Here is a 24,921-nt window from a genome sequence, read left to right as displayed (position 1 = left end):
CCTTCCTCACACTCCTGGCAAACAAGCCATCCAGACTGGGAAATATGGAACCACAACTCAGCCCTCTGCCTGGCCACCAGTAGAAAATCTTTGCTCTATGGGGCTCTCCAGAAACCCCAAATGAAGATCAATGTGTCTCCACGTCGACTACACCCAAATTGGATAAGCGGCCCTCGGCACTAATGCTCTGTCTGACACAGCCTGAGGCCAGACATACGGACAGACAAGGATACAGCTGGCCTCACACCCAGCACATTGGACACGCCATGGCCTTAGGCCATCATCTCTTCCCAACCTGGGTTTTCAGACATTTGAACCTAGACATTATATCAAATCCCAGCACAGGTGGGTATCTTAAGCACAAATCAGAACTCCACCTTCCCCATGGTTGTAAAGCTTGCTATTTGCATGGAGTTACACCTTCAGGGTAGGAGAAACCTTCATGTCCCCTGAGGCCAAGCCAAAACTTGAGTTCTCCCTTGGGCACAAACTCACATTGTGACCATCAGCGTGATCCCCATGTGGAAGTAAGGCCTCTTGGGGCCTGGACCAAGAGCCCAAATATGGGGCTTGCCAAGCCCCAGTGCTCCCAAACTTCACCAGAGTTCGAGTTTTCCAGTTGCCCGATCTGTGATCTGGAGCCCCTCTCTTGGAGAAACACCTGAGCCTGACAACAGGACTCCACCCTTCCTACAAATGACTCCAAAATATTGGGAGCTGGTCCAAATCCTCAGAGAGGGAGACTCTCACATAGCCCCTGAGGCCACCCCTACATTCCATGGCTACTGGGGACACAACATCCAGAGACAAAACCTTGAGTGACCACCTCTCACTCGCCATTCTTTCATAACCTGAGGAGCTCCCCTCCTGCCTGCAGATCGGGCCTGTCATACCCTCAGTGCTACACCTAGCTGAGTTTGTGTTTTCAGACTTCTATGCCCACAGCCCGGACCCAAACACCCTCCAGAATGATAGTGCCTGTCCTCTCCAAGAAAACTCTGCCGAATCCATTGGCCACAACCCTACAGATTAGGACAAACTTCCAAGGCCCCCGAGGCCATGGCAACAGTGCAGGCTGCCCTGGACTAAGAGAGGCATTCTGACCCCAACTTAGCAACTATCTCCACTTAGATCCTCAATAGTGTCCCTAGAGACAGAAGATTGAAATGGACAGGCCCCTAGGCCTTAATCTAAATCCTAGCTTTGGTTTCCAGGTGTCTGTCCTCAGAGGACTGGTTTCGAAGACCAGCATCTGGGGCTTTTCTGATTCACTAAACAGAACCTCTCTCATCTCCACATGGGGAGCTTTCTTATTCAAGCTGTATCAAACCCTTTGGTAAGGCAAATTCTGCAAGCCCCCTGAGCCACCAGCACATTCCATGGTCTCCATGTACACAAACCCACATTACAACCCATCCTCAGCAGAGTCCATTTCAACTCAGCCCCTTGGGTAGCCTACCCTAGAGTCAGGAGATCAAACATGTTTTGTCGCTCAAAGCCAATTGGAATGCGAGGTATGGTGTACAGGCATCCATCCTTCAAACTCTGTCCTCCAGTCCTTCCATATGGGACATCTTGGAACCATCAAACAGGACTCGACTGTCTCGAAGAAGGAAACCTTGTGGCTTGGGGCAATGCACAAACTCAGCGTATGTGCTGGTTTCTAAGGTGCTGTGCAGCATTCTCCATCCCTGAGGGTTTGGAACAGGTCGAAGGGCACAGTTTCCTTCTGGGAACAGGAGATGTTCTGTTGTGGGGCTCAGAGACCACATGTTGACTCCTAAGTTGGTATTCAAGAAAAGGACCCTGGGGACAGATGCCTGAAAACCTAATCTAGGGTTTCAATGAGGTCCTAGGGGCATGTCAGGTTCAATCTTCTGACTCAGGGCCATTGACTTGGATATCTCCCTGGATGTAGGTGATAAGGGTCTTTCAGACTGTGAATTTTTGTCAAACACTGCCAACAATATTGGGGTGGGCTCAGGGGCCTTGCAGGTTTCTCCTAAACTGGAAGGTTTGGGCAACTGTGATGGGCACAGTTACCTTGGGTATGGCAGGCACAATCCTGTGGTGTGTTTTTAGAGACCCTATCCTGGAGAGCATGTGTGCCATGATATTGTGAGAGAAGTCTGCAAACACAAGTGCAGGTTAGGGTTAGTGGCGAGGTGATCACAGGCGCAATGCGTGGACCTGGATTGGAGCTCATCAGGAACTGTAATTAGGGTGACTGAAAGGCGGTAACACAGGCTTTTCTCTCTGGATTGTGTGTCCAGATGAGAGATGGACTCTGAATGCAGGTGTGGTCTCTTGGGTCCATGGGAGACGTTACCTCACTTAGGATCTGGTGGCTCTCCATAGTTTTGTGACTTTTTCGGGGAAAGGAGGAGTGCTGTTTTCCATCTTAGGGGTACCACCAAACAGGGATTTCAGAGACGGCCTCTGTGACTGGGCACCAAGAAATTCTACCAAGGGTTAGGATTCGGGATGAGGGGTGTACCAGGGCTGCAATGCGGGATCCTGGTGCCACAACTGAGAGGGCTTGTTTGAAAGCATGCTCAGGCTCAGGGCCACAATGCCTGCTTGTGCCAAGGGCGACCCTCATGAGTGGGCGTGGTCTCATTGGCCATGCAGCTGGCTCCCACTCTGAGGCTTGGACACCCATCCCCACAGCCAGGTTTCCTGCTATGGGGAAGGAGGAGTTCTCTATTGTGCTTCAGGTTCCCCCATTGGCAGGGATTCCAGGTAAGGTCTGGGGACAGATGCCTGAATATCAAGGATGGGTAGAGGGGATGGATTTGTGCTATAGCCGCACTAACATGCTGGATATGGGCCCCAAACTCTGGCTGGCTGACAATAGGTTGGGGCTCAGGCTCTGTCAGACACAGCACTTGTGGTCATGGAATCCTATAAAGCGTGGCACCCTTGAGAGCCAAGCAGAAAGATCCTCATGTGGGGTTTCTGGCCTGACTCACCAGGCATTTCTTCTTTCTACGCGGAAGGCAGAATGTAGTGTTGTGACTCCAGATTTCCCTATCAAGAGGGCAAGGGGACCAGTCGGGTGAGGATGTAATTGTAATCACAAGCTACAGTTTAATTCAGTGCCAAGCTGAAGCCATTCCAATGTGCATCAGCTTATGCGAGACATCCAGCAACTGAGTAAGGGCAAATGTCAGACTTGCTCACAGTGGAGTTTGTGTCTATGCTGACCGACAAATGGAGAAGTGGCGTGAAGAGACCATGGAGGATTTCCCACGCTGAGGTGTGTGAGATGCTCCAAACAACACGGTTTCCTTCTACTGGACAGGTGGAGTCTGGTGTGTTTACTCCAGGGTCCCCCATGTGGAAAGTTTGGGGAGCAGAGCTCTCCCAAATGTATGACGGGAAATCACAGCTCCTTTGACCATTGCTGCTGAAGAACATGGCAGCTTTGTTCTGATGGATCTTGGGCAAAACACCAAGGCCTTGAGTTGACTTGGAATCTCTTGCACATGGGTCACAGTTCTGGTTTGATATGTGGGAGATCTTAGAATGTGCTGGTGGCTAAGGTGCCATGCAGGATTCTCCTACCCTGAGGGATTGGAACAGGCTGAAGAGCACAGTTTCCTTCTGGGGAAATGAGATGTTCTGTTGTGTGGCTCACATGTATCCTAAGTTAATATTCCAGAACAGGCCTCTGAGGACAGATGACTGAAAACATAATCTAGGGTAAAATGAGGTCCTAGGGTAAAGTCACGTTCAATCTTCTGACTCAGAGACATAGACTTGGGTGTCTGCCTAGATGTACATGATCAAGAAGTTTCAGACTGCACATTTGCGTCCAGAGTGTCCACCAGTATTTGGGTGGGTCAGGGCCCTAACAGGTTTCTCCTAATCTGGAAGTTTTGGGCAATTATGATGGGCACAGTCTCCTTGGGGATGGCAGCACAGTCCTGTTGTATGGCTCTAAAGAACCTATTCTGGAGGGCAAGAGTGCCATTGTTTTGGGAGAGTAGTCTGCAAACACAAATTCGAATTAGGGTTAGTGGTAAGATGATAGAGGGCCAATGTATAAACCTGGAGGGCAGAGCATCTGGGACTGTAATAAGGGTGACTGGAATTTGGTAGCAGAGGCCTTTCTCTCTGGATTGTGTGTCCAGGATGGCCTCCAAATGCAGGTGTGTTCTCATGGGTCCATGGGAGACTTTTCCTCTCTATGGATCTGGTGGCTCCCCATAGTTTGGTGGCTTTTTTCGCAGAAGAGAGTGCTGTTTTCCATCTTAAGTGTGGCCCAAAGTAGGGAATCCAGAGACAGGTTCAGGGTCTAGGCGCCTTGAATATACCACCAAGTTTTAGGATTTGTGCCTAGAGGCCTACCAGGCCTGCACAGGATTATGGTGGTGCAATTGAGAGGGATTGTTTGAAAGCATATTCAGGCTGAGGGACAAAATGCCTGTTTGTGCCCAGGGCGGCCCTCAAGTGTGGGCGTGGTCTCACTGGTCTTGTAACTGGCTCCCACTTTGAGGGTTGGACACCCATCCCAACAGCCAAGATTCCTTCCATGAGGAAGGAGGAGTTCTCAATTGTGCTTCAGGTTCCCACATTGGCAAGGGAAAGGTCTGGGGACAGGAGCCTTAATACCAAGGATGGGTAGAGATGACGTACTTGGGCCATGGCAATCCCAAATGCTAGATGTGGGGCCCACTGTCTGGGGACAGACACTAGGTCGGGGCTCAGGCTCTGTCAGACACAGCACTAGTGGCCAGGGCAACCTATAAATGGGTTGCCTCGAGGGCCGAGCAGATTGATCCTCATGTGGGGTTTCTGGCCTGACTCACCAGGGACTTCTTTCTTTAGGGAAGGCAGAATGGTGTGTTGTGGCTCCAGATTTCCCTATCAAGAGGGCTTGGGGACCAGTCGGGTGAGGATGGAATTGTAAACACAAGCTACGGTTCAATTCAATGCCAAGCAGAAGGCAGTCCCTATGTGCAGCGGCTTATTCGAGATATCCAGCACCTGAGTAAGGGCAGATGTCAGATATTTGCTCACCCTGGAGTTTGTGTCTATAATAACTGACAAATGGAGGGGTGGCGTCAAGAAGCCATGAAGGTATTTTCACGTTAAGACTTATGAGCTACTCCAAATAGCAAATTTCGCTCTACTGGCCAGGTGGAGTGTGACTGATTTGCTCCAGTTTCCCCCATGTGAAAACTTTGGGTACCAGAGCTCAACACATGGATGCCTGGAAAGCTCAACTCCACTGACCATTGCAGCTGAGGAACATGGCAGGTTCGTTCTGGTGTCTCTGGAGTGAAGTACCAAGTCCTTGAGTTGACTTGGAATCTCTTGCAGATGGGCCACAATGCTGGTTTGTTACTAGGGAGGTCTTATAATGTGCTGGTGGCGAAGGGGCTGTGCAGCCTGGGCTACTCTGGGCTTTGGCACAGATGGAAGGGCACGGTTTCCTTCTGGGTTCAGGAGATGTTCTGTTATGTGGCCCAGGGACCACATGATGTATCATAAGTTCACATTCCAGATCAGGACTCAGAGGACAGATGTGTGAAAACTGAATCTAGGGTTCCAATGACGTCCTAGGGGCATGTTAGGTTCACTATTCTGATTCGGGACCATTCCTTTGGCTGTCTGCCTGGATGTAGGTGCGCTTTTGCATTCAGGGTGGCCGCCAATATTGGGGTAGGCTCAGGGGCCTTGCAGGTTTCTCCTAATCTAGAAGGTTTGTGCAACTTTGATGGGCACAGTTTCCTTGGGGATGGCAGGACAGTCCTGTGGCGTGGATCAAGAGACCCCATCCTGGAGGGCATGTGTGCCATGGTTTTCATAGAGAAGTCTGCAATCATTAATTCAGATTAGGGTTAGGGGCGAGGTGAACACAGGCCCAATGCATAGATCTGGAGGGGAGCTCGGCTGGAACTGTAATTAGGGTGACTGGAAGGCGGTAGCACAGGCTTTTCTCTCTGGATTTTGTGTCCAGGATGGCCTCGGAATGCCGGTGTGTTCTCATGGATCCATGGGAGACTTTTCCTCTCTCTGGATCCTGGTGGTTCCCCATAGTTTAGTGGCTTTTTCGGGGAAGGGAATAGTGCTGTTTTACATCTCCTGGGTGTTCCAAAACAGGAATTCCAGAGACGAGCCCTGAGTCTGGGCACCTGGAAAATCCCACCAAATTTTAGGATTTGGGCGTAGAGGCATTCCAGGCCTGCAATTCGGGATCATGGTTGTGAAGCTGAGAGGGATTGTTTGAAAGCATGCTCAGGCTGAGGGTCACAATGACTGTTTGTGCCCAGGGCGGCTCTCAGGAGTGGGCGTGGTCTCATTGGTCTTGTAACTGGCTCCCGCTTTAAGGATTGGACAGCCATTCCAACAGCCAGGTTTATTGCCATGGGTAAAGTGGAGTTCTCTGTTGTGCTTCAGGTTCCCCATTGGTAGGGATTCCAGCAAAGATCTGGGGACAGGTGCCTGAATACCAAGGATGGGTAGAGATGACGTACTTGGGCCATGACCATCCCAAATGCTAGATATAGGGCCCACTCTCTGGTAGCTGAAACTCGGTAGGGGCTCAGGCTCTGTCAGACACAGCACTGGGGGCCAGGGCAGCCTATAATTCGGCGTTCCCTTGAGGACCGAGCGGATGTATCCTCATGTGCGGTTTCTCCCCAGACTCACCAGGCACTTTTTCATTTGGTGGAGAAGGCAGAATGCTGCATTGTGGGTCCAGGTTTCCCTATCAAGAGGGCTTGGGGACCAGTTGAGTGAGGGTGGAATTGTAAACACAAGCTACGGTTCTATTCAGTGCCAGGCGGAAGGCAGTTCCAATGTGCAGTGGTTTATTCGAGACATCCAGCACCGGAATAAGGGTGGATGTCAGATGTTTATTCACATTAGATTTTGTGTCTATGATGACCAACAAATGAGGGGTGTGGCGTCAAGAGGCCATGGAGGAGTTTACACGCTGAGTCCTTTGAGCTGCTCCAAACAGTAAGGTTTCCTTCTACTGGGCAGGTGAAGTCTGGTTTGTTTGCTCTAGGTTCCCCCATGTGGAAAGTTGGTGAAGCAGAGCTCTCCGGCATGGATTTCTGGAAAGCACACCTCCATTGAACATTGCAGCTGAGGAGCATGGCAGGTTCGTACTGGTGGCTCTGGGGCAAAGTAACAATTCTTTGAGTTGACATGGAATCTCTTGCAGATAAGCCACAACGCTGGTTTGTTTCCAAGGAGATCTTAGATTGTGCTGGTTGCTAAAGTGCCATGCAGGATTCTCCTACCCTGACGGCTTGGCACAGGTCAAAGAGCACTGTATCCTTCTGGGGACAGGAGGTGTTCTGTCGTGTGGGTCAGGGACCACATGATGTGTCATAAATTGGTATTCCAGAACAGGCCCCTGAGGACAGATGCCTGAAAACCTAATGGGGTTCCATTGAGGGCCTAGGGACATTTCAGGTTCAAACTTATAACTCAGGATCATTAACTTGGCTATCTCCCTGGATGTAGGTGATCAGGGTGTTTCAGACTGCGCATTTGCATCCTGTGTGGCCAGCAATATTGGGGTGGGCTCAGGGGCCTTACAGTTTCTCCAAATCTAGAAGGTTTGGGCAACTCTGATATGCACACTGTCCTTGGGGATAACAGACAGAGTTCTGTGGTGTGGCTCCAGAGATCCCATTCTGGTTGGCATGTGAGCCATAGTTTTGGTAGAGAGGTCTGTAAACACAAATTTTGGTATGTTTAGTGGCGATGTGATCGCAGGCCCAATGCATAGACCTGGAGGGAAGTTCGTCGGGAACTTTAATTAGGGTGACTGTACGGCTGTAGCACAGACTTTTATTTCTGGATTGTGTGTCCAGGATGGTCTCAGAATGCAGGTGTGGTCTCATGGGTCCATGGGAGACTTTGCCTCTCTAAGGATCTTGATGGCGATCCATAATTTGGTGGCTTTTTTGGGTAAGGTAAGAGTGCTGTTTTCCATATTAGGGGTGCCCCAAAACAGGGATTCCAGTGACGGCCTTTGGGTCTGGGCACCTGGACAATCCCACCAAGGGTTAGCATTTTGGCCTTGGGGAGTACCAGGCCTGTAATGCGGGATCCTGGGGGTGCAATTGAGAGTGTTTGTTTGAAAGCATGTTCAGACTGAGGGTCACAATGCCTACTTGTCCCCAGGGCGGACCTCATGAGTGGGCGTGGTCTCATTGGCCATACAGCTGCCTCCCACTTTGAGGGTTGGACACCAATCCCAACAGCCAGGCTTCGTGCCATGAGGAAGTAGGAGTTCTCTACAGTGCTTCAGGTTCCCCCATTGGTAGGGTTCCAGCAAAGGTCTGGGCAGAATTGCCTGAATACCAAGGATGGGTAGAGATCACGCTCCTGGGCCATGCATGGTCTCACATGCTGATAATGGGCCCTGCTCTTTGGTTGTCAGACACACGGTTGGGGCTCATGCTCTGTCATACACAGTACTAGAGGCCAGGGCAGCCTATAAATCGGGGTTCCCTCGAGGGCCAAGCAGATTGATCCTCAGGTGGAGTTTCTGTGCAGACCTCATCAGGCACTTCTTTCTATGGGGGAGGCAGAATGCTGCATTGTGACTCCAGAATTCTCTATTAAGAGTGTGAGTGTGAGGATGGAATTGTAAACCCAAGCTACGGTTCAATTCAGTGCCAAGCGAAAGGCTGTTCCAGTGTGCAGGGGCTGATTGGAATATCTATCATCTGAGTAAGGGCAGATGTCAAATGTTTCTCAAGACGGAGATTGTGTGTATGATGACCGACAAATGGAGGGGTGGTGTCAAGAGGCCATGGAGGATTTCACACACTGGGGCTTGTGAGATGCTCCAAACAGCAAGGTTTCCTTCTACTGGAGAGGGGGTGTCTGGTTTCTTTTCTCCAGTGTCCCCCATGTGGAACATTTGGGTAGCAGAGCACTCCCACATGGATGTCTGGAAAGCACAACTCCATTGACCATTTCAGCTTAGGAACATGGCAGGTCCATTTTGTTGGCTCTGGGGTGAGTACCAATGCCTGGAGCTGACATGGAGTTTCGTGAAGATGGGTCACAATTCTGGCTTGTTAGCAGGGAGATCTATGAATGTGCTGGTGGCTAAGGGCCCATGTAGGATTCATCTACCCTGAGGGTTTGACACCGGTCGATGAGCACGGTTTCCTTCTGGGGACAGGAGATGTTCTGTTGTGTGGCCCAGGGACCATATGTTTTATCATATGTTGGTATTCCAGAACAGGCCTCTGAGGACAGATGCCTGAAAACTTCATCTAGGGTTCCAATGAAGTTTTAGGATAATGTCAGTTTCAATCTTCTGACTCAGGACCATTGACTTCAGTGTCTTCCTAGACGTAGGTGATCATGGTGTTTCTGACTGTGCATTTGTTTGCAGAATGGCCTCCAATATTGGGTTGTGCTCTAGGGCCTTGCAGGTTTCTCCTAATATGGAAGGTTTGGGCAACTTTGATGGCACAGTTTCCTTGGGGATGGCAGGCACAGTCCTGTAGTGTGTCTCCAGAGACCCCATCCTGGAGGGCATGTGAGCCATGGTTTTGGGAGAGAAGTCTACAAACACAAACTCGGGTTAGGTTTAGTGGCAAGGTGATCATGGGCCCAATGCATAGGCCTATATAGGAAAGATTGTCAGGAACTGTTAATCGGGTGACTCGAAGGCAGTAGCAGAGGCTTTTGTATCCGGAATGTGTGTCCACAATGGCCTCGGAATACAGGTGGGGTCTCATGCGTCCATGGGAGATTTTTCCTCTTTAAGGTTCCTGCGGCTCCCAAGAGTTGCTGGCTTTCTCGGGGAAGGGAAGAGTGCTGTTTTCCATCTTAGGGGTGCCCCAAAATAGGGATTCCAGAGATGGGCTCTGGGTCTGGGCACCTGGAAAATCCCACCACGTGTTAGGATTTGGGCCTAGTGGCGTACCAGGCCTGCATGCGGGATCCTGGAGGTGCAACTGAGAGGGCTTGTTTGAAATCATGCTCAGGCTGAGTGTCACAATGCCTGCTTGTGCCCAGGGTGGCCCTAATGAGTAGGCGTGGTTTCCTTGGCCATGCAGCTGGCTCCCACTTTGAGGGTTGGACTCCCATCCCAACAGCCAGGATTTATGCCATGGGGAAAGAGGAATTCTCTTTTGTGCTTCAGGTTCCTCCATTAGCAGGGATTCCAGCAAAGTCTGGGGACAGATGCCTGAATACCAAGGATGGGTACAGATGAAGGACATGGGCCATGGCCGGTCTCAAATGGTGGATATGGACCCCGATCTCTGGGTGGCTGACACTAGGTCTTGGCTCAGGATCTGTCAGAAACAGCACTAGTGCCCAAGGCAGCCTATAAATAAAGGTTCCCTAGAGTGCCTAGCAGATTGATCTTCATGTGGGGTTTCTGGGCAGAACCACCAGGACTTTCTTGTTTCTAAGGGGAAGGCAGAATGCTGCATTGTGGCTACAGAATTCCCTATCAAGAGGGCTTGCAGACCAGGAGGCTGAGGATGGAATTGTTAACCCAAGCTCTGGTTACATTCAGTGTCAAGGGAAAGGCACCTTTTGTGTGCAGCACTTGAATCGAATATCCAGCACCTGAGTAAGAGTGGATGTCAGATATTTGCTCATGCTGGAGTTTATTTCTATGATGACTGACAAATGGAGGGATGGTGTCAAGAGGCCATGGAGGATTTCCCACTCTGGGGCTTGCTAGATGCTCCAAACAGCAAAGTTTCCTTCTACTGGAAATGGGCTGTCTAGTTTGTTTGCTCCAGGGTCCCACACGTGGAAAGAATGCGTAGCATAGTTCTCCTGCATGGATGCCTGGAAAGCACACCTCCATTGACCAATGCTGCTGAGGAACATTGCAGGTTCATTCTGGTGGCTCTGTGGCGAAGTACCAAGGACTGGATTAGACATGGAATCTCATGAAGACAGGTCACAGTGCTGGTTTGTTACCAGGGAGATCTAAGAACGAGTTGGTGGCTAAGGTGCCATGCAGGATTTATCTACCCTGATGATTTGACACAGGTCTAAGAGCCCGGATTCCATCTGGGGACAGGACATGTTCTGTTGTGTGGCTCAGGGACCATATGTTGTATCATAAGTTGGAATTCCAAAGCAGGTCTCTGAGGACTGAGGACTGAAAAACTAATCTCGGTTTCCTATGAAGTCCTAGGGGCATGTCTGGTTCAATGTTCTGACTCAGGACCATCGACTCTGGTGTCTGCCTGGATAGAGGTATCAGGGTATTTAAGACTGTGCATTTGCATCCAGAGCAGCCTCCTATATTGTGGTGGGCTCATGGTCCTTGCAGTTTACTCCTTATCTAGACGGAATGATGCCAGAGCAGGGTTCTAAGGATGGATGCTTGGACAGCCCACCTCGCATTCCTATTGTTTCCTAGTGACAAGACAGGTTCGATTAGTTGGCTCTTGTAGAGAAAGCGAAGGGGTTGAGTTGAAATGGACTCTCCTGCAAATGTGTCTTAATATGGGTTTGTGTCCATGCAGACCTTGGAATGGGGTGGTGGCACCGGGGCCCTGAAGGATTCTCCTAACCGGAGGTTTTGACACAGCTCCAACGTGAAATTTTACCATGTGGAGACGAGATTTGCTCTGATGGTGCCTCAGGAAACCCCCATATTCTGTTATTAGAAACCCGGCCTCTGAGGAGAGATGCCTGGAAACCAAAGCAATGGATCCAATTCCAACCTAGGGGCCTGTCAGGTTCAATCTCCCTCTCTGTGGACATCTGTCTACGGGTATGAGTGGAGGCAGTTCCTAAGCTGGTGTCAGATCGCCCCTGTTTTTCCTGGATGGCCTACACTATTGGGATGGCCTTGGGGACTTTGGAGGTTTCTCCTAATGTGTACGGCTGTGGCAAATGGAATGGGCAGAATTCCCTTGGAGAGGACAGGCACAGTCCTGAGTTGTGGCACCAGGGGCCCCAGCCTGGAGGGTGTATGGGCCAGGACTATGGGGACAGAAGTCTGAAAACACAAATTCGGCTTAGGATTGGGGAGGTAGGTATGGCAGGCCCGATCTACAGACAGTGAGGAGACCTCTTTGGGATATGATCAAAGGGCGAGTGTGAGGCACATGCTCAGGCTTTTGACTCTGGATTTTGTGTCATTGATGGCCATGGAATGATGGTGTGGTCTCATGGGCCATGGATGAGTCTCCACACTTTAGGGATTTGGCCCAATCCCAAGAGTTAGGGGTCATTATTGGGATGGTAGGAGTCCTTTCTGTTTCCTAACCAGGTCTCCCAACAAAAGAGGGATTCTTCAGCAGAGCCCTGGGGAGAGGCAACTGGACATCCTGACCTCTGGTTAAGATTGGGGGCCTAGGGGCATCGAAAGCCCCATATGTGGGCTCCTGCTCCAGCCACTGAGAGGCCTTACTTGAGGACAGGGCTCACACTGAGAGTCACAATTCGTGTTTGTGCCCAATGCTGCCCTCAAGCATGGGCGGGGATTCATGGGCCCCAAGGTTTCTCTTACACTGAATGTTGGACAACATGCCAACCACAATATTTCTTGCTATGGAGAAGGATGAGTTCTGATTTCTGCATCACGTTCAAACCTGGGCAGTGATTGGAGATAAGGTCTAGTTACTGAAGCCTGATAAACAAAGTTGGGAAGAGATGACGACCTAAGGCCATGGCGGGTCCAATGTGCTCAGTGTGTGCCAGCTCTCTGGGTGTCAGTCGGGAGTTCCAGGCTCAGACTGTGTCAAACAGTGCATTAATGCCCAGGGTAGACTGTATAATTGTGGTACAGTTGAGTGGCGTGCAGGTTGATCCTCATTTGGGGTTTCTGGTTAGCCCCATGGGGAAACATTTTTCTTCTGGAGGGCAGCTAGATTGCTGCATTGTGGCTCCAGTAATGCCAAACTGGAGCACTAGCGGGCCAGGAGTATAGGACAGAAGTCTGAGAACACAAGCTAGGCTTAGGGGCGAGGGCACGGAAGGCACACTGTGTAGAGCTGACTCGTGATACCGTGCATCTGAAGTCAGGGCGAGGCTCAGACGTAAGCTCAGGTTAGGGTTCCTGCCCATGATGGCTCCTTCATGAAGGGGCCGGACAACACAAGGCCATGGAGGTTTTCTCATGGTGGAAGATCTGAGATGCTCCAATCTGCAAGAATTCCTTCTGCAGGACAGTCAGGACCCATTGGATGGCTCAAGGACGTCCCGTACGGAATGACTCCAGAACAGGGTTCTAAGGATGGATGCCTGGGCAGCCCGCCTCACATTCCAATTGTCTGCTAGCATCAAGACAGGTAAGATCTTCTGGCTAGGGGAGCAACCAAGGGGGCTGAATTAAAATGGACTCTTCTGAATATGGGTCCTAATGTGGGTTTGTGTCCATGGAGACTTGGAATAGGGCAGTGACACTGGGGCCCTGAAGGATTCTCTTAACCAGAGATATTGACAGAGCTCTAACGAGCAATTTTCCCATGTGGAGACGAGATATGTTATGATAGGTGCCTCAAGAAATCCCCATATGCTGGTACTGGAAACCAGGCCTCTGAGGAAAATTCCTTTGGAGAGCACAGGCACAGTCCTGAGTTGTGGCAACAGGGGCCCCAGCATGGAGGGTGTTGGGTCAGGGCTATGGGGACAGAAGTATGAAAACACAAACTCGGCTTAGGTTTGGAGATGTAGGTATGGCAAACCCAATCTACAGACCGTGAGGAGAACTCTTCAGGATATTTATGAAGGGTGAGTGTGAGGTGCTTGCTCAGGCTTTTGGCTCTGGATATTGTGTCAACGATGGCCATGGAATGTTGGGGTGGCCTCAAGGGCCATGGACGAGTGTCCCTTTCTGGAAATTTGGCCTGATCCCAAGATTATGGGCGCAGTTTGTGGGATGCATTTTTTTTAACCTTTGTGGTCTCACCAAAGTGGGATTCTAGAGTGGGGCCCTGGGAAGGGGCGACTTAACAGCCCGAATTCCAGTTAAGGATGGAGCCTAGAGACACAGCAAGCCCCATAAGGGGGCTCTTGGTTCAGCCACTGAGAGGCCTTACTTGAATACAGGGCTCATGCTCAGGGTCACTATGCATGTTTGTGCCAAATGCAGCCCTCAATCATGGGCAGGGCCTCATGGGCCACACTTGTTTCTCCTACACTGAATGTTGGACAACATGATACCCACAATATTTCTTGCCATGGGGAAGGATAAGTTCTGATTTCTGCATCACATTCATCCATTGGCAATGACTGGAGATAAGGTCTACATTCCAAAGCCTGAAAAACAATGTTGGGAAGAGATGACGACCTAGACCATGGCGGGTCTTATGGGCTCAGTGCGTGGCCAGCTGTCTGGGTGTCGGTCGGGAGTTCCAGGATCAGGCTATGTCAGACAGAGCATTAGTGTCCAGAGATAGACTGTATAATTCAGGTAGAGTCTAGTGGCATGCAGGTTGATCCTCACTTGGCGTTTCTGGGTAGCCCCAGAGGGCAACGTTTTTCTTCTGGAGGGCAGGCAGAGTGCTGCATTGTGGCTTCAGTACTGCCAAACTGGAGCATTGGTGGGCCAGGAGTGCAAAATTTTTCTTCTCGAGGGCAGGCAGAGTGCTGCACTGTGGCTCCAGAATTCCCAATCTGGAGGGCTTGTGGGCAAGGAGTGTGAGGACGGAATTCTGACAACATAAGCTAGACTTAGGTTTCAAGGCGAGGGCAAGGCGGGCACACTCTGCAGAGCTGAATCGAGATCTCGTGCATCTGAAGTCAGGGCGAGGATCAGATGTTGGCTCAATTTGGTGTTTCTGTCCATGACGGCCCCTTCATGAAGTGGAGGGAGCATCACGAGACCATGGAATTTTTCCCACGATGGGAGTTTTGAGATGCTCCAAACCGCAAGGATTCCTTCTGTGGGGCAATTGAAACCTGTTGGATGGCTCCAGGACTTCCCATATGGAACGACTCCAGAACACGATTCTAAGGATGGATAACTGGGCAGCCCGCCTCATATTCCAATTGTCTCCTAGCGACAAGACAGGTTCAATCTCCTGGCTCTGTGAGAGCAACTGAGGGAGCTGAATTGAAATGGACTCTCCTGAGGATGGGTTCTAATTTGTGTTTGTGTCCATAAGGACCTTGGAATGGGGCGGTGGCACTGGGTTCTTGAAGGATTCTCCTAACCAGAGGTTTTGACACAGCTCCAATGCACAAGTTTCCCATGTGGAGACGAGGTTTGTTCTGATGGGTGCCTCAGGAAACCCCCATATACCGGTATTGGAAACCAGGACTCTGAAGAGAGATGCCTGTAAACAAAAGAAATGGATCCGATTCTGGCCTAGGGGCCTGTCCTGTTCAATCTTCTTCTCTGGGCACTTATGTCTACAGGTCTGAGTGGAGGTAGTTGCTAAGCTTGTGTCAGATCACCCCTGTTTATCTGGGGCGGCCTACAATATTGGGATGGCCTCAGAGTCTTGGAGGTCTCTCCTAATTCGTACGGTTGTGGCCAATGGAATGGGCAGAATTCCCTTGGAGATGGCACGCACAGTTAGGAGGTGTGGCTCCAGTGGCCCCAGTATGTAGGGTGTGTGGGCCAGGACTGTGGGGACAGAAGTCTGAAAACACAAACTCGGCTTATGTTTTGTGATGTAGGTATGGCAGGCACGATCTACAGACTGCATAATTATCTTAGGAGTAAACTTTTTGGGATATGAACAAAGGGGGAGTGTGAGGTGCATGCTCAACTTTTTATCTCTGGATTTTGTGGCACCAATGGCCATGGAATGTCGGGGAGACCTCAAAGGCCATGGATGAGTCTCCCTCTCTGGCGTTTTAGCCCGATGCAAGAGTTTGGGGTCATTCTGTGGATGGGAAGAGACATTTCTGTTTTTATACCTCAGGTGTGCCTCCAAAGGAGTGTTTCCAGAGCAGATCCCTGGGGAGGGGCAACTGGACAGCCCAAACTCTGGTTAAGATTGGGGGCCTAGAGGCATCGCAAGCCCTATGTGCTGGCTCTTGGTCCAGCCACTGATAGGCCTTACTTTAGGAAAGGGCTCACGCTGAGGGTCACAATGTGTGTTTGTGCCCATCACAGCCCTCAAGCATAGGTGGGGCCTCATTGGCCACACTGGTTTCTCCTACACTGAATGCTGGACAACATGCCAACCACAAGGTGTCTTGCTATGGGGAAGGAGGAGTTCTGATTTTTGCATCACATTCACCCCTGGCAGTGATTGAAGATAAGGTCTAGGCTCTGAAGCCTGAAAGCCGAGATTGGGAAGAGATGAAGAGCTAGGGCATGGCAGATCTCAATGTGCTCAGTGTTCGGCCAGCTGTCTGGGTGTGTGTCAGGAGATCCAGGCTCAGGCTGTCAGACAGGGCATTAGTGCCCAGGGTAGACTGTATAATTGGGGTACAGCTGAGTGGTGTGCAGTTGATCCTCATTTGGGGTTTCTGGGGAACCACAGAGGGCAACTTTTTTTTTTTTTTCTTGAGGGCGGGCAGAGTACTGCACTGTGACTCTGGAATTCCCAAACTGGAAGGCCTGTGGGCCAAGAGTGTGAGGACAATAATCTGAGAACACAAGCTAGGCATAGGTTTCGGAGCAATGGCACAGCAGGCACACTCTGCAGAGCTGAGTCAAGATCATGTGCATCTTAATTCAGGGCGGGTATCAGACGTTGGCTCAGGTTGGAGTTTCTGGGCATGATGGCCCCTTCATGAAGGGTGGGGTCATCACGAGGACATGGAGTTTGACCCCCGATGGGAGTTGTGAGATGCTCCAAACTGCAGGGATTCTTTCTGCGGGAAAATTGAGACCTGATGGAATGCTCCAGGACGTCCCAAATGGAATGACTCCAGAGCAGGGTTGGATGCCTGTGCAGCCCGCCTCCCATTCAAATTGTCTCCTAGTGACAAGACACGTTCAATCTGCTGGCTTTGGGGGAGCAAAAGAGGGGGCTGAGATGAAATGTACTCTCCTGTGGTTGGGTCCTAATGTGGGTTTGTGTCCATGGAGACATTGGAATGGGGAGTATTTCCTTCTGGGGACAGGAGATGTTCTGTTGTGTGGCTCAGGGAACACATGTGTATCATAAGTTGGTTTAAGAGAACAGCCATCTGAGGACAGATGCCTGAAAATCTATTCTTGGGTTCCAGTGATGTCCTAGGGGCATGTCAGGTTCAATTTTCTGACTAAGGATCATTCACTTGGGTTTCTGCCTGGATGTAGGTGGTCAGAGTGTTTCAGACTGTGAATTTACATCCAGAGCCACTTCCAATATTGGGGTGGGATCAGGGGCCTTGGAAGCTTCCCCTAATCTGGAGGGTTTGGGCAAATGTGATGGGAAAAGTTTCCTTGGTGATGGAAGGCACAGTCCTGTGGTGTGGCTCCAGAGACCCCATCCTGGAGGACATGTGAGGCATGGTTTGGGGAGAGAAGTCTGCAAATGCAAACTAGGTTTATTCTTAGTGGCACGGTGATCACAGCCCAATGCGTTGACCTGGAGGGCAACTCGTCAGAAACTGTAATTAGGATGACTCAGTGGCGGTTGCACAGCTTTTTCTATCGATATTGTATGTCCAGGATGGCCTTGGAATGCAGGCGTGGTCTCATGGGTCCACGGGATATTTTTCCTCCCTGAGGATCCTGGTGGCTCCCCATACTTTGGTGGCTTTTTCAGGGAAGGGAAGAGTGCTGTTTTCGATCGTAGGGGTGCCCCAAAACAGGGATACCAGAGACGGGCTCTGGGTCTGGGCGCCAAGAAATTCCCACCAATGGTTCGGATTTAGGCCTAGGGGAGTACCAGGCCTGCTATGTAGGATCCTTGTGATGCAAGAGAGAGGGCTTGTTTGAAGGCATGCTTAGGCTCAGGGTCAGAATCCCTGTTTGTTCCCAGGGTACACTTCAGGAGTGGCTATGGTCTCGTTGCCCATGCAGCTGGCTCCCACTCTGAGAGTTGGACAATCTTCCCAACAGCTAAGTTTCCTGCCATGGGGAAGGAGCAGTTCTCTATTGGGCTTCAGGTTCCCCCATTGGAAGGGATTCCAGCAAAGGTCTGGGGACAGATGCCCGAATACCCAGGATGGGTAGTGAGGACGGGCTAGACCATGGCCGGTCTCACATGCTGGACATGGGCCCTGCTCTCTGGGTTGCTGACACGAGGTCAGGTCTCGGGCTTTGTCAGACACAGCAGTAGTGGCCAGAGCAGCCTCAAAATCGGGGATCTGCGAGGGCCGAGGAGATGAACCTCATGTGGGTTTTTGGGGCAGTCTTATCAGGCACCACTTCTTACTATGGGAAAGGCAGAATGCTGCATTGTGGCTCCAGAATAACCTATCAAGAGGGCTTCAGGACCAGTAGGGTGAGGACGGAATGGTAAACAAAAGCTAGGGTTAAATTCAATTCAAAGCAGAAGGCAGTTCCAATGTGCACCAACTCATTCGAGACGTCCAGCACCTGAGTAAGGGTGGATGAAAGATGATAGCATGCAGTGGAGTTTGTGTCTATGATGACCAACAAATGGAGAGGTGGCTTCAAGAGACCATGGAGGATTTCCCATGATGAGGATTGTGAGATGCTCCAAATATCAAGGTTTTCTTCTAATGGACAGATGGAGTCTGCTCTGGGGTAACCCATGTGGAAATTTTTTGCAGCAGAGCCCTTCCGCATGGATGCCTAGAAAGCACAAGTCCAATGACCATTGCAGCTGACAAACATGACAGGTTTGTAATAGTGGCCTGCGGGCACATGCCAAGTTTTCAGTTGACATGGAATCTCTTGCAGTTGTGTTCCAATGCTGGTTTGTTACCAGGGAGGTTTTAGAAAGTCCTGGGGGTTAAGGGGCCATGAAGGATTCTCCTACCCTGACGGATTGGCACCGGTCAAAGAGCACAGTTTCCTTCTTAGGACAGGAGATGTTGTGTTCTGTGGCTCAGGGTCAATATGTTGTATCCTAACTTGGTATTACAGAACAGGCCTCTGAGGACAGATGCCTGAAACCTAATCTGGGGTTCCAATGATGTAGTAGGTGCATGTCAGTTTCAATTTTCTGTCTCAGGACCATTGACTTGGATATCTGCCTGGATGTAGGTGATCAGGGTGTTTCAGACTGAGCAATTTTGTCCAGAGCAGCTTCCAATATTGGGGTGGGTTCATTGGCGTTGAATGTTTCTCTTAATCTGGAAAGTTTGGGCAAATGTGATGGGCAAATTTTCCTTGGAGATGGCAGGCACAGTCCTGTGGTGTGGCTCCAGAGACCCCATCCTGGAGGACATATGAGGCATGGTTTTGGGAGAGAAGTCTGCAAACGCTAACTAGGTTTATTCTTAGTGGCTCGGTGATTGCAGCCCAATGCATGAACTTGGAAGGCAGCTCGTCAGGAACTGTAATTAGGATGACTCGATGTTGGTAGCACAGCCTTTTTTATTGGCATTGTCTGTCCAGGATGGCCTCGGAATGCAGGTGTGGTCTCATGAGTCCATGGGAGATTTTTCCCCTCTAAGGATCCTGGCGGCTCCCCATACTTTGGTGGCTTTTTCAGGGAAGGGAAGAGTGCCATTTTCCATTTTAGGGGTGCCCAACAACAGGGATACCAGAGACGGGATCTGGGTCTGGGCACCAAGAAATTCCCACCAAAAGTTAGAATTTGGTCCTAGGGGCATACCAGGTCTGCAATGCGGGATCCTGGTGGTCCAATAGAGAGGGCTTATTTGAAAGGATGCTCAGGCTGAGGGTCACAATGCCTGTTTGTTCTTGGACACCCTTCAGGAGTAGGAATGATCTCATTGCCCATGCAGCTGTCTCCCTCTCTGAAGGTTGGACACCCATCCCCAAGAGCTAGGTTTTCTGCCATGGGGAAGGAGCAGTTCTCTATTGGGATTCAGGTTCCCCCATTAGAACGGATGCCAGCAAAGCTCTGGGACAGATGCCCAAATACCAAGGATGGGTAGTGAGGACGGACTGGGCCAAGGCCGGTCTCATATGCTGTATATGGGTCCTGCTCTCTGGGTGGCTGACACGAGGTTGGGGCTCAGCCTCTGTCAGACAAAGAATTAGTGGCATGAGCAGCTTATAAATCAGGGATCCGCTAGGACCGAGCAGATGATACTCATGTGGGTTTTCTGGGAAGTCTTACCAGGCACTTCTTCTTTCTATGGGGAAGGCAGAATACTGTGTTTTGGCTCCAGAATTCCCTATCAAGAGGATTTTCGGATCAGTAGGGTGAGGATGGAGAAAACCTAGTAAACTCTTTATCTGCATACTTAAAAAAAAGACACTGGCATAGAAAAGCTGGTTTTCTCTCTGTTTAAAAAGACAAAATTTTCTTAAGTTAATCGATCTGTTATGGTTTTCTCTTTGCCTGCCAAAAAAATTCAGTTTCTATGCTTTGTTTTATCGGGTGTTTAACATCCCTAATTATATTTAGGCATGTGTTTTAAAACTTTCTAAGGTTTTAGCAATTGTTGATAAGATTTAAACCAATAATAAAGCTTGGGTTACATTTGGGAAAATGCCATGCATTTCCTAAAAAGTTTTAATACGTTGATAGATCACCACTTGATATTGTGATTATGGAAATGTTATGTGTCACAGAAGTAACCTGATATTCTTGCCAGTTTCATTGTAAATTCTCATCTCACCAGCTCTTTTTGTCATTTGTAATTGTTTTAATTCTCTTGGAAGATAAATTCTGTCTCAAAGAAAATTCATATGGGAGACTTTCAGAACAAATACAGGACTTTGATATGTTGGAATTCTGGAACTGAAATGGGTAAGAATTATAGAAGGAAAAGCTGCATTCAGACTAAACCAGAATTATTAACATGGGACTAGGTGAACTGAAAGACTATAATGTTCTATCTCTTGATGTTTTGTCTTATGTTTGATCTTCCAGACTAGGGAAAATCTCCTTAAGTTATCTGTAACTTGGAGGGGACAAGATGGCGGGGAAGTATGAGGAGGCGCCTTTTCAACCTGTACCCTAAAGTGAGCTGATTGCCTAACAAAGAACTCCAATTACCCATGAAATTAGCCTTAGATCAGAATTATACACGTCTGGATCTCTACAAGGGCAGAAGACGCCAGTGGGCAGGTAAAGTGGTGTGGGAATGGGGAACTGATATCGGAAGATAAACAACAGGAGGAGGGAGCCACCAGAGGCGACCAGTTGGAAAGTAGTACCCCAATATGAGCGAGAGTGCCCTGCATCTGGGGACCAGGATTAACTTAGGGACTTTTTGAAAGCACTCCAAAAGAGCAAAGGATAGTGGGGTGGGGAAATTGTGGGATTGGGGTGGCTAGGGACAGGGGATTAAATCGGTCCCAGGACAGCCTTCCCTGGTGCTGAGCCAGAGATGGTGTAGCAGAGAAACCAGGTCTTGGACTCTAAGCCACGAGAGCATCCGAGAACACGTGGCGTCCTGCTCCTGTGAGGGGATGGGAGCCATGCCGGACACCAGAACGTGCGAGCCCTGCTATAGAGCCTGAGATGCGTGTGCTGCTCATCCTCCCCTGAGAGAGGTACAAAGGCCCAGCCTGCGGCCTTTGATACACACCATTGTTTCAGAGCCTAAGACTCGTGCACCAAACTCTACCCCCAGAGAGTTGCACAAAGGCCCAGCCTGGTGCTTTCAGACCTGCACCCCATTCTCAGAGCCTGAGACCCGTGTGTGACCCACAGGCTCCCCTGAAAGAGGTGCGGGCAAGCCGGGTGCTCTTAGACCCAGAAAGACCAGGCACTCCCAGCCTGGGCCATCGGGAAAATCTCAGTGTGCGATTGCTGCTTGGAACCTCTCTGGCAGTCTGGAGGTGCCCAGACAGCCGCCACTGCCATGGCTTTGGGTACAAGCAAAGGATCCTGCATGCCCAGGTACTGCGACTCGGAACCTGCTTTGCCAGTGGTCAAGGGGAAACATATTTGGGCTCTGAAGCCAGACTGAGGCTTCTCTCTGAGAGGGAGGTCAGGGTGCACTATGTTTTCCTCTAAAACTACAAAAACCATCAAAAGCCGTCAAGGTGAGAGAAAAAAAAAAGTGAACAAACATAAAAACCGCCCGGGAACAAAAGCCTGATTAAAAACAAGTTTCCTCAGAGCCCACTCCCTTGAGGGGGGCGGGAGGACTTACCTCAGGGAACATCATTGAAAACCCACGTGGCAGCCCCCTCACCTAGAAAACAAACCAAGAAAGGAAAAAAAAAAAAAAAAGAACGACAAGAGAACAACCACCTCTACTTCAATGGAAAACTTTTATTTTTTACTCATTCCCACTACTCTGGTTCATTTTTTTATATAGATAATTTTTTAAACATATTTATCATCACAGTGAGCTGTCCAGTACATCAAATTCCATTATAACCTTCTAACCTGAACTTTTTAAAAAATTTATATTTTATTTATTTTTAGCATAACAATATTCATTATTTTTGCACTACAACCAGTTCTCCATGCAAACCGTGCCCTCTATAATACCCACCACCTGGTACCCCAACCTTCCACCCCCGCCCCTTCAACCCCCTCAGATTATTTTTCAGAATACATAGTCTCTCATGGTTCACCTCCCCTTCCAATTTCCCCAAACTCCCTTCTCCTCTCTATCTCCCCATGTCCTCCATGCTCTTTGTTATGTTCCACAAATAAGTGAAACCATATGATAATTGACTCTCTCTGCTTGACTTATTTCACTCAGCATAATCTCTTCCAGTCCCATCCATGTTGCTACAAAAGTTGGGTATACATCATTTCTGATGAAGGCATAATACTCCATAGTGTATATTAACCTAAAGTTTTTGATACATACACCTATGTGTTTTTTTTTTTTTGCATTTCTATTTTTTTAATTTAGTATTTTTAATTTTAGTTTAGTTTAGTCCTGTTTATTCCTTTTTATTTTTATTTTCTAATATTCAGATAGAATTAAACTTCAAAGTACTCCCCTTTCCCCAACCAATACTCTCCTATAGCTAAACAAATTTTAATCCCTCTTTATTTTAGGAAACATGAGTCCTTTAACAAAGATATCAAGATATATCCAAGAAGAAGCAAAACAATCTTCTTGGCTCACACTGAGAATTTATAACCACTTTCCCATCTTTTTCTTCTGCCAGTGTTTCTGTGTTTTTGTGTTTGTCCTGATAGTATATAAATCTTACACTTGGGGTTCTTTTTGATGAGGTTCTTCCTTTATTTGCATATATATATATTTTTTTTTCTGTTGTCATATACTTTTATCAGTCTTTTTGTTTGTTTTTGTTTGTCTACTTCATAAATCTTACCTTGGGGCTCATCTGGGCTGAACCTTCTCTTTCATCTTCCCTTTCTTTCCTGTCTCTCTCTCTCTCCTTTTTTTCTTTTTCTTTTCTTTTGTCTCTCATTTGGGTAGGAAATCCTGATTGCTCAGAAGTGTTCCAGGGTGCACCTTGACTGTAACACTGTCAATACATCCAGCTACATCTATTCAGTCATCTCTCACCAAAATGACTAGGAGGAGGAATGCCCAACAGTAGAAAAATATAGAGGATGGACCTTCAGCAACAGAGCTAATGGCTATCAACATAGACAATATGTTGGAAAGAGAATTCCGGCTAACAATTATCCAGGCAATAGCTAGGTTGGAGAAAGCCATGGATGACCAAACGGAATTGATTAGGGCTGAGCTGAAAGTGAAGAGAGATGATGTTCATAATGTTAGGGCGGAGCTTAAAGCTACCAGGGCTGAGGTTCACAATGCTCTCAATGAGTTCCAATCTAATCTAAATTCTCTCAAAGCTAGGGTAACTGAGACAGAAGTTTGAATTAGTGATCTGGAGGACAAACAGATAGAGAGAAAGGATCAGGAGGAGGCCTGGAAGAAACAGCCTAGAAACCATGAAAACAGAATCAGGGAAATAAATGATGCCACAAAACCTTCCAAAGTCAGAATTGTTGGAATCCCTGAAGGGGAGGAGAAAGAAAGAAGTCTAGAAGATATAGTGGAACAAGTTTTTCATGAAAATTTTCCCAAACTCCCGAATGGAATCTGCGTTCATGTACTAGAGTCTGAACGGTCTCCACCCAAGATTATACATTCCAAAAAACCATCACAACACTTGGTAGTCAAATTGAGGAATCATAATTGTAGGTATAATCTCATGAAAGCCGCTAGGACAAAGAGGCTCCTTTCTTACAGAGGAAAACCCATCAGAATAACATCAGACCTGTCCACAGAGACCTGGCAAGCCAGAAAGAGCTGGCAAGATATATTCAGGGCATTAAATGAGAAGAACATGCAGCCAAGAATACTTTATCCAGCAAGACTGACATTCAAAATGGATGGGGAGATATAGAGTTTCCAAGACCGGCAAGGCTTAAAAGACTATGCAACCTCCAAGCCGACACTGCACGAAATATTAAAGGGGGTTCTATAAAAGAGGAAAAAATCCTAAGAATAGCATTGAACAGAAATATAGAGACAGTCTACAGAAAGAAAGACTTCCTAGGTAACTCGATATCAATAAAAACGTATCTATCAATAATCACTCTCAATGTGAATGGCCTAAATGCGCCCATAAAATGACACAGGGTTGCAGATTGGATAAAACGACAGGACCCATCCATGTATTGTCTACAAGAGACCCATTTTGAACCTAAAGATACATGCAGACTGAAAGTGAAGGGATGGGGAAGCATCTTTCATGTCAATGGGCCTCAAAAGAAGGCTGGGGTAGCAATTCTTGTATCAGATAAATTATATTTTAAACTAAAGACTGTAGTCAGAGATACAGAAGGACACTACATCATTCTTAAAGAGACTATCCACCAAGATGATCTAACAATTGTAAATATCTATGCCCCCAATATGGGAGCAGGCAATAATAAAACTGTTAATCAAGATAAAGAGTCATATTGATATGAATACACTAATTGTTGGAGATCTTAACACGTCTCCCTCAGAAATAGATCATAAAAGGAGAAAATCAATAAAGAAACAAAAGCATTGAAT

Source organism: Mustela lutreola, chromosome 5 (assembly GCF_030435805.1).
Source record: "Mustela lutreola isolate mMusLut2 chromosome 5, mMusLut2.pri, whole genome shotgun sequence".
NCBI classification, from domain to species: Eukaryota; Metazoa; Chordata; class Mammalia; order Carnivora; family Mustelidae; genus Mustela; species Mustela lutreola.
This window is presented reverse-complemented; position numbering follows the sequence as displayed.